Below are 12,500 nucleotides of genomic sequence, written 5' to 3'. Positions count from 1 at the left end.
AGGGCCAGTTGATTCGGCAGGTGAGTTGTTACACACTCCTTAGCGGATGCCGACTTCCATGGCCACCGCCCCGCTGTCTATATCAACCGACACCTTTCTTGGGGTCTGATGAGCGTCTGCGTCGGGCGCCTTAACCCGCGCGTTCGGTTCATCCCGCAGCACCAGTTCTGCTTACCAAAAGTGGCCCACTCGGCACCGTCAATTCCATGCCCGGCTCCAAGCCTGCGAGCCGGGCCTCTTACCCATTTAAAGTTTGAGAGTAGGGCGAGGCCCGTTTCGGCCCCGCGGCCTCCAGTCATTTCTTTACCGGATAAAACTTGAAGTTTCGGCGCCGGCTATCCTGAGGGAAACTTCGGAGGGAACCAGCTACTAGATGGTTCGATTAGTCTTTCGCCCCTATACCCAGGTCGGACGACCGATTTGCACGTCAGGACCGCTGCGGGCCTCCACTCAGGGTTTCCCCTGGCTTCGCCCTGCCCAGGCATAGTTCACCATCTTTCGGGTACCACCGCGTATGCTCTGGCTCCGCTCTCCGCACGTGGGAAGAGCAGGCCGGTGGTGCGCCGCCCGCCCCCTCGGAGGGTTAGGACGGATCCCACCTCAGCCGACGCGCGCCGGCCTTCACCTTCGTTGCGCCTCCGGGGGTTCTGGTCCCTTCGACTCGCATACGCGTTAGACTCCTTGGTCCGTGTTTCAAGACGGGTCGTTCGGGGTCCGAACTTAGCCGCTGACCTTAGGCGTTCGGGTGCTGTGGGCCTGGATCGCCCCCCGCATCGCCGTAGCGGGCCTAGCCCGGGGCTGAGGACAGCCCAGCCGGCCCGCTTCGACCGAACGATCGGGGGGGGCCCCCATCCCCATCCCGGAGGAGGGGAGAACGCGGAAAGGACATTGCTCCACGGCCCCGGCGTTATCGGCGAAGTCGGAGCGAGGGGCTGTAGCGGAACGCCCGTGTCCGGGGGCCGCGTGGGGACTCCCTTCTCCGGACGGACCTACCTTCACCCTCGGGCCCTTCCAAGCCTAACCGGAGCCGGTCGCGACTCACCACCACGCGGGGAAAGTACACCGGGCGGGGCCGGACCTCCGTACGCCCGACAGGCCCGAAGTCCAGAGGCGAAGCGCAGAGCCGAAGCGGGGAGCGGTGGAGTCGGCACCCCACCCCTCTCGCCCGGATACGCTCGCACCCCCGACCGCGGAACCCGACGAGCGCGGGGCCGTCCGCCCGGCTGAATCCCCCGGGGCAGTCTTCTCGGTCCCCGTACGTTTACCTCTCAACGGTTTCACGCTCTGTTGAACTCTCTCTTCAAAGTCCTGTTTCAACTTTCCCTCACGGTACTCGGTTCGCTATCGGTCTCGTGCCGGTATTTAGCCTTAGATGGAGTTTACCACCCGCTTTGGGCTGCATTCCCAAGCAACCCGACTCCGAGAAGCCCGACCTACCCGGGCGGGAACGCGGGACTCGCTACCGGGCTTTCACCGTCTATGGGAAGAAGCCACGTTCGCGAGGACTTGGTCCCGCGTCCGCACCGAGACGGATCTTACGGACTTCCGTACGCTACATTTCCCGGCCAACCCCGGTCAGGGGAAAGTGGGATTCAGCGCTGGGCTCTTCCCTGTTCGCTCGCCGCTACTAAGGGAATCCTTGTTAGTTTCTTTTCCTCCGCTTACTGATATGCTTAAGTTCAGCGGGTCGTCTCGTCTGATCTGAGGCCGCACACAGAGGTTTCTTATGCGGGGGCGAGGGCGGAGGCGGAGGGCCGAAGGCTAGGGGCGAGGGGCGAGAGCCCGGCACGAGACCGAACTCCGCGACACCTTCCCCCCCACCCCGGCCGCTCGCCCGCCCGCTCACTCGCCCGCTCGCTGGGTTTAATCGGCACTCGCCACCCCCGCGTCCGACTGCGCGGAGCCCCGCTCGGGACTCGGGGAGAGACCGTAACGGACGTGGACCCGGACCTACTCGGCTCTCCCTCCGTTCCCTGTACGGAGCTCTCTCGCAACACGGGCCGCGTGGACTGGCTCGGAACCGAGTCTTCGTTTGGGAAGACGAAGGGCCGTTTTCAGGCCCTGCGAGCTTCCAGCCGCGGTCTCTCTCTCTCAGCGGGGGCGCGGAGACCGATCGATGGGTAAAGCGACCCTCAGACAGGCGTGGCCGCGGGATGGACCCCCGCGGCCGCAATATGCGTTCGAAATTTCGATGATCTGTGTCCTGCAATTCACATTAGTTAACGCAGATGGCTGCGTTCTTCATCGAAGCACGAGCCGAGTGATCCACCGCTAAGAGTCGTATTCGGGTTTGTGCCCGGCCCGTTACAGGCCGGGCGAAGGAAGCCATTCGAACAAGAGACAATTTTTGCCAATATATTTCAAGCCGGGTGCCTTCCACCCCCGTGCAGGGGGGGAAAGGTCATTGAACCTGGGCGTCACCACCGGACCGAGGAGTTACGGCCCGGGGGACGATCGCCCGAGTAGGTGCCCGAGACTTACGTGGTTTAGGAGACCGGGGTCTAGGCACCCGCCGTTCCCGGCGAGGCCCAGGGGTTTGGTTCGCTGCGTTACGGGTCCCGGTCTAAGGCATTCAGGCGTGCGCTCAAAGCCAAGCTCTCCACCCCGGAGGGTATGAGCGAGGCCCGGTGGTACGCTCCCAAGTCCCCGCTTAGGGGAAGGCGCTGGGTAGATCCCACCTAGTCAGGACCGGCGGGCACCGGCCGTCTCCTTTCGGGTGTTTATAAACGCATCCGGGGTTCGTGAGGCCCCTTCAACTCGCGCACCGGCCTTAGACTATTATACGGTCCGTCTCTGCGAAGCCAACATCGGGGGTATTTTGCATGCGCTCTTAAGCTCCGCTCTAACCCCGTGAGGGGAAAGAGTTTCGCCCGGCGGTACGCTCCCGTCCACCACCGCCCCCTGTGCCGGGGGGATGGGTTCAGGGAGATCCCACCGAGGCCGGCGAGCACCGGCCAACGCCCTGGGGGTGAGTAAGCCCCTTTGACTCGCGCACGCACAATCAAGCCTTCAACGATCAATGGTTTTTTGGGTTTAACTACCCGGCGGGCGGCTCCGGCGCCACTCTTCCCCCCGCGAACGGGAGGGGCGGACCGGGGTACCTATGCACCTAAGGCGGTCCTCGCATAACCCCGAGTTCCGAAGCCGGCTCGCTACGTCCACCCACCCGGAGGGGGGAGAGACTCACGTCGGCCGACGACGAAAGGTACGAGGCTTCTGCGGTCCATACCTTGAAGGTACCCGCCGGGGGGGAGGTTCGGCCTCTCGAGTCCGACTCGACAACCGGCACGGACGGCGGGCGCCGACCGCGGCCAGGTCACCGTTATTGATCCTTCCGCAGGTTCCCCTACGAAAACCTTGTTACGACTTTTACTCCCTCTAGATGTCCGGGTTCGATCGACTTCCCATCGCCCGGAGGCGACCCCCGTTCGAGGGCCGCCCCGGGGACGGTCCGAGGACCTCACCGAGGCATCCGATCGGTAGTAGCGACGGGCGGTGTGTACAAAGGGCAGGGACTTAATCGACGCGGGCTGGTGACCCGCGCCTACTTGGAATTCCTCGTTCGAGGGGAATAGTTGCAATCCCCTGTCCCCAGCGGGGAATGGCGTTCATAGGATTGCCCGCACCTCTCGGCGTAGGGTAACTTACATGTTGAACCAGCCATTGTAGCTCACGTGCGACCCCGGACTTCTAAGGGCATCACAGACCTGTTATTGCTCCATTTCTCAAGTGGCTTCTGTGCCACAAATCGCTCTAAGAAGTTTAGCCACCGACCGCTGATTCCCACCGGGCGAACCCCAACCTTCAGGCCCGCGGTAAGCGGGAGGGCACCGGGGAGGGGAGAGGGAAGGCGAAGGCGAAGGACGGACAACCCACACCCGGAGAGCGGAACGAGGTGCGGACGGCATCGGGGAGGGAACCGAACGCGAAGGGGAGAGGCCGGAGCCACCCACTCGACGCAGAACTGAACCCCCGTCAACCGCATCACCTCCCCGAACCGATCCGGGGTAGAACCGGACCCCCGCCGAAACCCCCAACACCCCCACCCCGATGGGGACCCCCCGCGAACGGGGACCTTCGGGGATAGAGTCCGACCCAGGAGAGGGGCCGTGTAACTACTTAAAGGATGGGATCTCGTTCGTTACCGGAATTGACCAGACGAATCGCTCCACGAACTACCAACGGCCATGCACCACCACCCACAGAATCGAGAAAGAGCCGTCAATCTGTCAATCCTTACCGTGTCCGGGCCGGGTTAGGTTCCCCGCGTTGAGTCAAATTAAGCCGCAAGCTCCACTCCTGGTGGTGCCCTTCCGTCAATTCCTTTAAGTTTCAGCTTTGCAACCGTACTCCCCCCAGAGCCCAAAGACTCGTGGTTTCCCGGACGCTGCCCGGCGGGTCATAGTCGTTAACCCAACGCCGCCGGATCGCGGGTCGGCATAGTTTACGGTCGGAACTACGACGGTACCTGATCGTCTTCGATCCTCCGACTTTCGTTCTTGATTAATGAAAACATTCTTGGCAAATGCCTTCGCTTTTGTCCGTCCCGCACCGGTCTACGAATTTCACCTCTCTCGGTGCGGTACGAATGCCCCCGGCCGTCCCTCTTAATCATGACCTTTGGTCCGTCAAACCCACGAAATAGGACCAAGAGAGCGGTCGGATACCCCCCCGGCTCGGGGAACCGTGCGGCGGCCAGAAACGCCGGGCGTCACACCCGGGCGCCCCCGGCCCCACCCGGCCGCCTCGCCGAAGAGCTCCGACTCGCCCCCCATGGGAAGGCCTTATTCCATTATTCCTAGCTCAGTCCATTCAAGGCACGCTTCGGCCTGCTTTGAGCACTCTGTTTTGTTCAAAGTAAACGCACCGGACCCTTCCGCCCCCCACGTATTCAACCGCGGCGGACGACCCAGCTAAGGGCCTCTCCGCGGAGGAAGGGAGCAGAGGACACCGGATGAGTAGGGACAAGGTCCCGCGACCTCCACCCAGAGACCCGCGGGGGTCCCCAACCCCCCCGGAGAGGGGCAGCTTCCCACCGCGAAGTCCGGACGGGCAGAGGCCCGGCAGCCGGGACCCGTCCCCGGATCCAACTACGAGCTTTTTAACTGCAGCAACGTTAACATACGCTATTGGAGCTGGAATTACCGCGGCTGCTGGCACCAGACTTGCCCTCCAATGGGTCCTCACCCACGGACGTAGATTGAGTTCATTTCGGTCCCGAAACCTTCAAACGGGGCCTCGCACCGATATTTTTCGTCACTACCTCCCCGTGTCGGGAATGGGTAATTTGCGCGCCTGCTGCCTTCCTTGGATGTGGTAGCCGTTTCTCAGGCTCCCTCTCCGGAATCGAACCCAGATTCCCCGTTACCCGTGGTCACCACACGTAGTCCCGTAGACTACCGTCGAAAGTTGATAGGGCAGACACTCGAATGAGACGTCGCCGCCCCGAAGGGCTCTGCGATCGGCCAAAGGTTATCTAGAGTCACCAAAGCGGACCCGACCGGAGTCGGGAGGGGGTTTTTTGGTTCTGATAAATGCACGTATCCGTGGGGGGCGCCGAGGGGGGAAGGTGAACCAGTCACCGACCACCTCGAAACGGCACCCCCACTTCCAACGCTTCGTTTGCATGTATTAGCTCTGGAATTACCACAGTTATACCAAGTAACGTGTGGAGCGATCAAAGGAACCATAACTGATTTAATGAGCCATTCGCAGTTTCACTGTACCAACGCCCGTGTGTACTTAGACTTGCATGGCTTAATCTTTGAGACAAGCATATGATACTGGCAGGATCAACCAGGCCGATCCCTCTGGTACTCAAACCCGGCTTGGGGAAAGAGAGAGAGTCGGTGGTGCGTGGAACTCGACCCCCCCGAAGGAGGAAGAGACGCGCACCGCGGAAAGGCTTTTCGAACGAGACCCCCCGGAGGTGGGTCTGCAATCGGGGGTTTGACTACTTGGAAAATGTACGATTCAAGGCCCGGACGGTGCAGGCTAGGGGCCGGTTCCTTCCCTCAATAGGATCCCGACCCTAAGGCACCACCGACTCGGACCTTTTAACGGACCCAAACTGCGGTGGAAATTAGACCGACGGATCGGCTAAGTCTCCCTCGGAACGATTCTGGGACAAGCGGACCCCCTGTTACGGGGGGTCCACGAGCCATGGAGGCTGGAGCACGTGGCGGGGAGGATCGTTCTAAAAGCCGGTATTATTTCGGATTAGAAGCCTGCCCCTGGTGCTCCGGGTATGCCGCATTTCGAACGGGCGTAAAGGACGTCCGTTTAAGGGAAGAGAATGGAAGAGAATTTCCTGGCCCCCTCAAAGCGCGAGGAGGTCGGCATAGGTTTTACGGTACGCCCCCCCCGGAGCCGTCTGATGTTCAGAAGACGAAGGGTTTTGCCCCCAATCTCGTAAGGTCGAGGGCTCACCACCGAACTTCCAGCCGCGGTCCTTGGTAGGACCGATACGCGGACAAGCCGCAAAATCCTGGCCCCCTCGCAGTGCGAGGAGGTCGGCAAAGGTTTTACGATTCGCCCCCCGGAGCCTACGGTTAGTTTTCTCGATTTAAGAAGACGAAGGGGGTCGGGGCCCGGGAACCGTAAACCGAGCGCCTCTTCCCCTGCGAACTTCCAGCCGCGGTCCTTGGTAGGACCGATACGCGGACAAGCCGCAAATCCTGGCCCCCTCGCAGTGCGAGGAGGTCGGCAAAGGTTTTACGATTCGCCCCCCCGGAGCCTACGGTTAGTTTTCTCGATTTAAGAAGACGAAGGGGGTCGGGGCCCGGGAACCGTAAACCGAGCGCCTCTTCCCCTGCGAACTTCCAGCCGCGGTCCGTTTAAAAAGACCGATCCGTGACACCTCTAATGCGCTCTTTGCCTCCGGCCGTTTCCAGCGCGGGGGCCCGGTGGTGCGCTCCCAAGTCCCCGCGGAGGGGAAAATCTGGGAGATCCCACATTAGACCAAGCGGAACGCCGGTCTTCGCCTCGGGGGTTTGTATGCCCCTTTCGACTCGCGCACGGGCAAGAGTTAGGTTAGGAACGGGGACAACTGCCGGCGGGCGGCCCGTCGCACCCACCCCGCAAGTGGGCAGGTGGTCGGTGGCCTGTGGACCCGCCGCTCGGATTCGTTTATAGTAGGAACCATAACGGGGTACAACCCTCATACGCTCGACCCCCTCACGCCCAGAGAAGTGTTCACCTCCCTGGGCATATATCGAACGAATCATCGGGATTGAAGGGGAGGCCACCCAAACCATCCCCTTAGCCCAGAGGGGTGCCAGTCCTCGGGCTTCGGTATTCGCATCACCGGGGTCTATGGAGGTCTCGACTTAGGTTTTGAAAACCTCCAGAGGGGGGGCCGGATTAACCACCACCCTAGCCCAGAGGGGTGCCAGTCCTCGGGCTTCGGTATTCGCATCACCGGGGTCTATGGAGGTCTCGACTTAGGTTTTGAAAACCTCCAGAGGTGGGGCCGGATTAACCACCACCCTAGCCCAGAGGGGTGCCAGTCCTCGGGCATGTCACTTCGCATCACCGGGGTTCTATGGAGGTCTCGACTTAGGTTTTAAAAACCTCCAGAGGGTGGGGGCATATCTTATCCCCACCCTAGCCCAGAGGGGTGCCAGTCCTCGGGCATGTCATTTCGCATCACCGGGGTCTACGGAGGTCTCGACTTAGGTTTTGAAAACCTCCAGAGGGTGGGGGCATATCTTATCCCCACCCTAGCCCAGAGGGGTGCCAGTCCTCGGGCTTCGGTATTCGCATCACCGGGGTCTACGGAGGTCTCGACTTAGGTTTTGAAAACCTCCAGAGGGTGGGGCCTGACTTACCACCAACCCTTAGCCCAGAGGTGTGCCACTCCTCGGGCATGGAATTCGCATCAACGGGGTCTACGGATGTCTCGACTTAGGTTTTGAACACATCCAGGGAAGCAGAGCGGACATTCCCATTATTTCAAGCCCATCGGGAAGCCACTCCTTTGGGCATAGCGTTTCGCATCGCTGTTACCCAAACTTACGTCTGATTTAATGCCTCCCTAATATCCCGACGGCACCAGGCTGAGAAACCATATGCCCACAGGATTTGAGGCGTTGGAACCTCGTTCGCATAGCCGACAACGATGAACCTCCCTCGGACTCGCTACGAGGCTTGAGGAGGGTCCTGATTTTCTTAAAATCTCAGGTGAGGGACTTAGAAAATTTTCACTTTAAAACCACAGACCTCCAGAGGAGAGACCGGGCTTATCACAACCTTAGCCCAGAGGGCGTCACTCCTCGGGCATGTCACTTCGCATCACCGGGGGTCCATGGATGTCTCGACTTAGGTTTTGAACACATCCAGAAGGGGGGGCCGGATTAACCACCACCCTTAGCCCAGAGGGGTGCCAGTCCTCGGGCTTTAAATTCGCTTCGCCGGGGTCTATGGAAGTCATTTTTTAGACCTCCAGAGGGGAGGCAACCCAAACCATCCCCTTAGCCCAGAGGTGTGCCACTCCTCGGGCTTGTGTATTCGCATCACCGGGGTCCATGGAAGTCATTTTAGACATCCAGAGGGGAGGCCACCCTAACCATCCCCTTAGCCCAGAGGGGTGCCAGTCCTCGGGCTTTAAATTCGCTTCGCCGGGGTCTATGGAAGTCATTTTTAGACCTCCAGAGGGGAGGCAACCCAAACCATCCCCTTAGCCCAGAGGTGTGCCAATCCTCGGGCTTGTGTATTCGCATCACCGGGGTCCATGGAAGTCATTTTAGACATCCAGAGGGGAGGCCACCCTAACCATCCCCTTAGCCCAGAGGGGTGCCAGTCCTCGGGCTTTAAATTCGCTTCGCCGGGGTCTATGGAAGTCATTTTTAGACCTCCAGAGGGGAGGCAACCCAAACCATCCCCTTAGCCCAGAGGTGTGCCACTCCTCGGGCTTGTGTATTCGCATCACCGGGGTCCATGGAAGTCATTTTAGACATCCAGAGAGTGGGGCCGGTCTTACCACCACCCTTAAGCCCAGAGGGCGTCACTCCTCGGGCATGAAATTCGGATTACCGGGGTCTATGGATGTCTCAACTTAGGTTTTGAACACATCCAGAGGGGAGGCCACCCAAACCATCCCCTTAGCCCGGAGGTGTGCACCTCCTCGGGCTTCAAATTCGAATCACCGGGGTCCATGGAAGTCATTTTAGACATCCAGAGAGTGGGGCCGGTCTTACCACCACTCTTAGCCCAGAGGGCGCCACTCCTCGGGCATGAAATTCGCATCACCGGGGTCCATGGAAGTCAGTTTAGACCTCCAGAGAGTGGGGCCGGTCTTACCACCACTCTTAAGCCCAGAGGGCGTCACTCCTCGGGCATGAAATTCGGATTACCGGGGTCTATGGATGTCTCAACTTAGGTTTTGAACACATCCAGAGGGGAGGCCACCCAAACCATCCCCTTAGCCCGGAGGTGTGCACCTCCTCGGGCTTGAAATTCGAATCACCGGGGTCCATGGAAGTCAGTTTAGACCTCCAGAGAGTGGGGCCGGTCTTACCACCACCCTTAAGCCCAGAGGGCGTCACTCCTCGGGCATGGAATTCGCATCAACGGGGTCTACGGATGTCTCGACTTAGGTTTTGAACACATCCAGGGAAGCAGAGCGGACATTCCCATTATTTCAAGCCCATCGGGAAGCCACTCCTTTGGGCATAGCGTTTCGCATCGCTGTTACCCAAACTTACGTCTGATTTAATGCCTCCCTAATATCCCGACGGCACCAGGCTGAGAAACCATATGCCCACAGGATTAGAGGCGTCTGAACCCCTTTCGCATAGCCGACAACGATGAACCTCCCTCGGACTCGCTACGAGGCTTGAGGAGGGTCCTGATTCTCTTAAAATCTCAGGTGAGGGACTTAGAAAATATTCACTTTAAAACCACAGACCTCCAGAGGAGAGACCGGGCTTATCACAACCTTAGCCCAGAAGGCACCACTCTTCGGGCATGTCACTTCGCATCACCGGGGTCCATGGAAGTCTCGACTTAGGTTTTGAACGCATCCAGAGGGTGGGAGCCGGACTTACCACCACCCTTAGCCCAGAGGGCGTCACTCCTCGGGCATAAAATTCGGATAACCGGGGTCCATGGAAGTCAATTTTGACCTCCAGAGAGGGGGGGGGCCTGGCTTACCACCACCCTAAGCCCAGAGGGCGTCACTCCTCGGGCATGAAATACGCTACACCGGGGTCCATGGAAGTCAGTTTAGACCTCCAGAGAGGGGGGGGGCCGGGCTTACCACCACCCTTAGCCCAGAGGGCACCACTCCTCGGGCTTGAAATTCGCATCACCGGGGTCCATGGAAGTCTCGACTTAGGTTTTGGAAACCTCCAGAGGGGGGGCTGCACTTACCACCACCCTTAGCCCAGAGGTTCATCACTCCTCGGGCATGAAATTCGGATAACCGGGGTCCATGGAAGTCAGTTTAGACCTCCAGAGAGTGGGGCCGGGCTTACCACCACCCTAAGCCCAGAGGGCGTCACTCCTCGGGCATGAAATTCAGATAACCGGGGTCCATGGAAGTCAGTTTAGACCTCCAGAGAGTGGGGCCGGGCTTACCACCACCCTAAGCCCAGAGGGCGTCACTCCTCGGGCATGAAATTCGGATAACCGGGGTCCATGGAAGTCTCGACTTAGGTTTTGGAGACCTCCAGAGGGGGGGCCGGGCATACCACCACCCTTAGCCCAGAGGGCGTCACTCCTCGGGCATGAAATACGCTATACCGGGGTCCATGGAAGTCAGTTTTGACCTCCAGAGAGGGGGGGCCTGGCTTACCACCACCCTAGCCGAGAGGGCGTCACTCCTCGGGCATGAAATTCGCTTCACCGGGGTCCATGGAAGTCATTTTAGACCTCCAGAGAGGGGGGGCTGCACTTACCACCACCCTAGCCGAGAGGGCGTCACTCCTCGGGCATGAAATTCGGATCACCGGGGTCCATGGAAGTCAGTTTAGACCTCCAGAGAGTGGGGCCGGGCTTACCACCACCCTAAGCCCAGAGGGCGTCACTCCTCGGGCATGAAATTCGGATAACCGGGGTCCATGGAAGTCTCGACTTAGGTTTTGGAGACCTCCAGAGGGGGGGCCGGGCATACCACCACCCTTAGCCCAGAGGGCGTCACTCCTCGGGCATGAAATACGCTTAACCGGGGTCCATGGAAGTCAATCTAGACCTCCAGAGAGGGGGGGCCGGGCTTACCACCACCCTTAGCCCAGAGGTGTGCTCCTCATCGGGCATGAAATACGCTTCACCGGGGTCCATGGAAGTCATTCGAGACCTCCAGAGGGGGGGCTGGGCATACCACCACCCTTAGCCCAGAGGTGAGTCACTCCTCGGGCATCAAATTCGCATCACCGGGGTCCATGGAAGTCAGTTTAGACTTCCAGAGGGGGGGCCGAGCATACCACCACCCTTAGCCCAGAGGTGTGCTCCTCATCGGGCATCAAATTCGCATCACCGGGGTCCATGGAAGTCATTCGAGACCTCCAGAGGGGGGGGCCGAGCATACCACCACCCTTAGCCCAGAGGTGAGTCACTCCTCGGGCATCAAATTCGCATCACCGGGGTCCATGGAAGTCAGTTTAGACTTCCAGAGGGGGGGCCGAGCATACCACCACCCTTAGCCCAGAGGTGTGCTCCTCATCGGGCATCAAATTCGCATCACCGGGGTCCATGGAAGTCATTCGAGACCTCCAGAGGGGGGGCCGAGCATACCACCACCCTTAGCCCAGAGGTGAGTCACTCCTCGGGCATCAAATTCGCATCACCGGGGTCCATGGAAGTCAGTTTAGACTTCCAGAGGGGGGGCCGAGCATACCACCACCCTTAGCCCAGAGGTGTGCTCCTCATCGGGCATCAAATTCGCATCACCGGGGTCCATGGAAGTCATTCGAGACCTCCAGAGGGGGGGCCGAGTATACCACCACCCTTAGCCCAGAGGTGAGTCACTCCTCGGGCATCAAATTCGCATCACCGGGGTCCATGGAAGTCAGTTTAGACCTCCAGAGGGGGGGCCGAGCATACCACCACCCTTAGCCCAGAGGTGAGTCACTCCTCGGGCATCAAATTCGCATCACCGGGGTCCATGGAAGTCAGTTTAAACATCCAGAGGGGGGGGCCGAGCATACCACCACCCTTAGCCCAGAGGTGTGCTCCTCATCGGGCATCAAATTCGCATCACCGGGGTCCATGGAAGTCATTCGAGACCTCCAGAGGGGGGGCCGAGTATACCACCACCCTTAGCCCAGAGGTGAGTCACTCCTCGGGCATCAAATTCGCATCACCGGGGTCCATGGAAGTCAGTTTAGACCTCCAGAGGGGGGGCCGAGCATACCACCACCCTTAGCCCAGAGGTGAGTCACTCCTCGGGCATCAAATTCGCATCACCGGGGTCCATGGAAGTCAGTTTAAACATCCAGAGGGGGGGGGCCGAGCATACCACCACCCTTAGCCCAGAGGTGTGCTCCTCATCGGGCATCAAA

General features: G+C 59.9%; 1 non-coding gene and 1 pseudogene across 1 annotated transcript; both read right to left on the bottom strand.

Moving 5' to 3' along the window:
- The window catches only part of LOC136671150 (28S ribosomal RNA), a 4,635-nt pseudogene extending 2,925 nt beyond the window's left edge, over positions 1 to 1,710 (bottom strand).
- A 416-nt stretch (positions 1,711 to 2,126) lies between these two features.
- On the bottom strand, positions 2,127 to 2,280 carry LOC136670220 (5.8S ribosomal RNA). The gene has a single exon (XR_010795609.1). It is a non-coding gene; the product is annotated as a 5.8S ribosomal RNA (ribosomal RNA).
- Between the last annotated feature and the right edge of the window lie 10,220 nt (positions 2,281 to 12,500).

Source organism: Hoplias malabaricus, chromosome 1, assembly GCF_029633855.1.
Source record: "Hoplias malabaricus isolate fHopMal1 chromosome 1, fHopMal1.hap1, whole genome shotgun sequence".
Lineage (NCBI taxonomy): Eukaryota > Metazoa > Chordata > Actinopteri > Characiformes > Erythrinidae > Hoplias > Hoplias malabaricus.
This window is presented reverse-complemented; position numbering and strand designations above follow the sequence as displayed.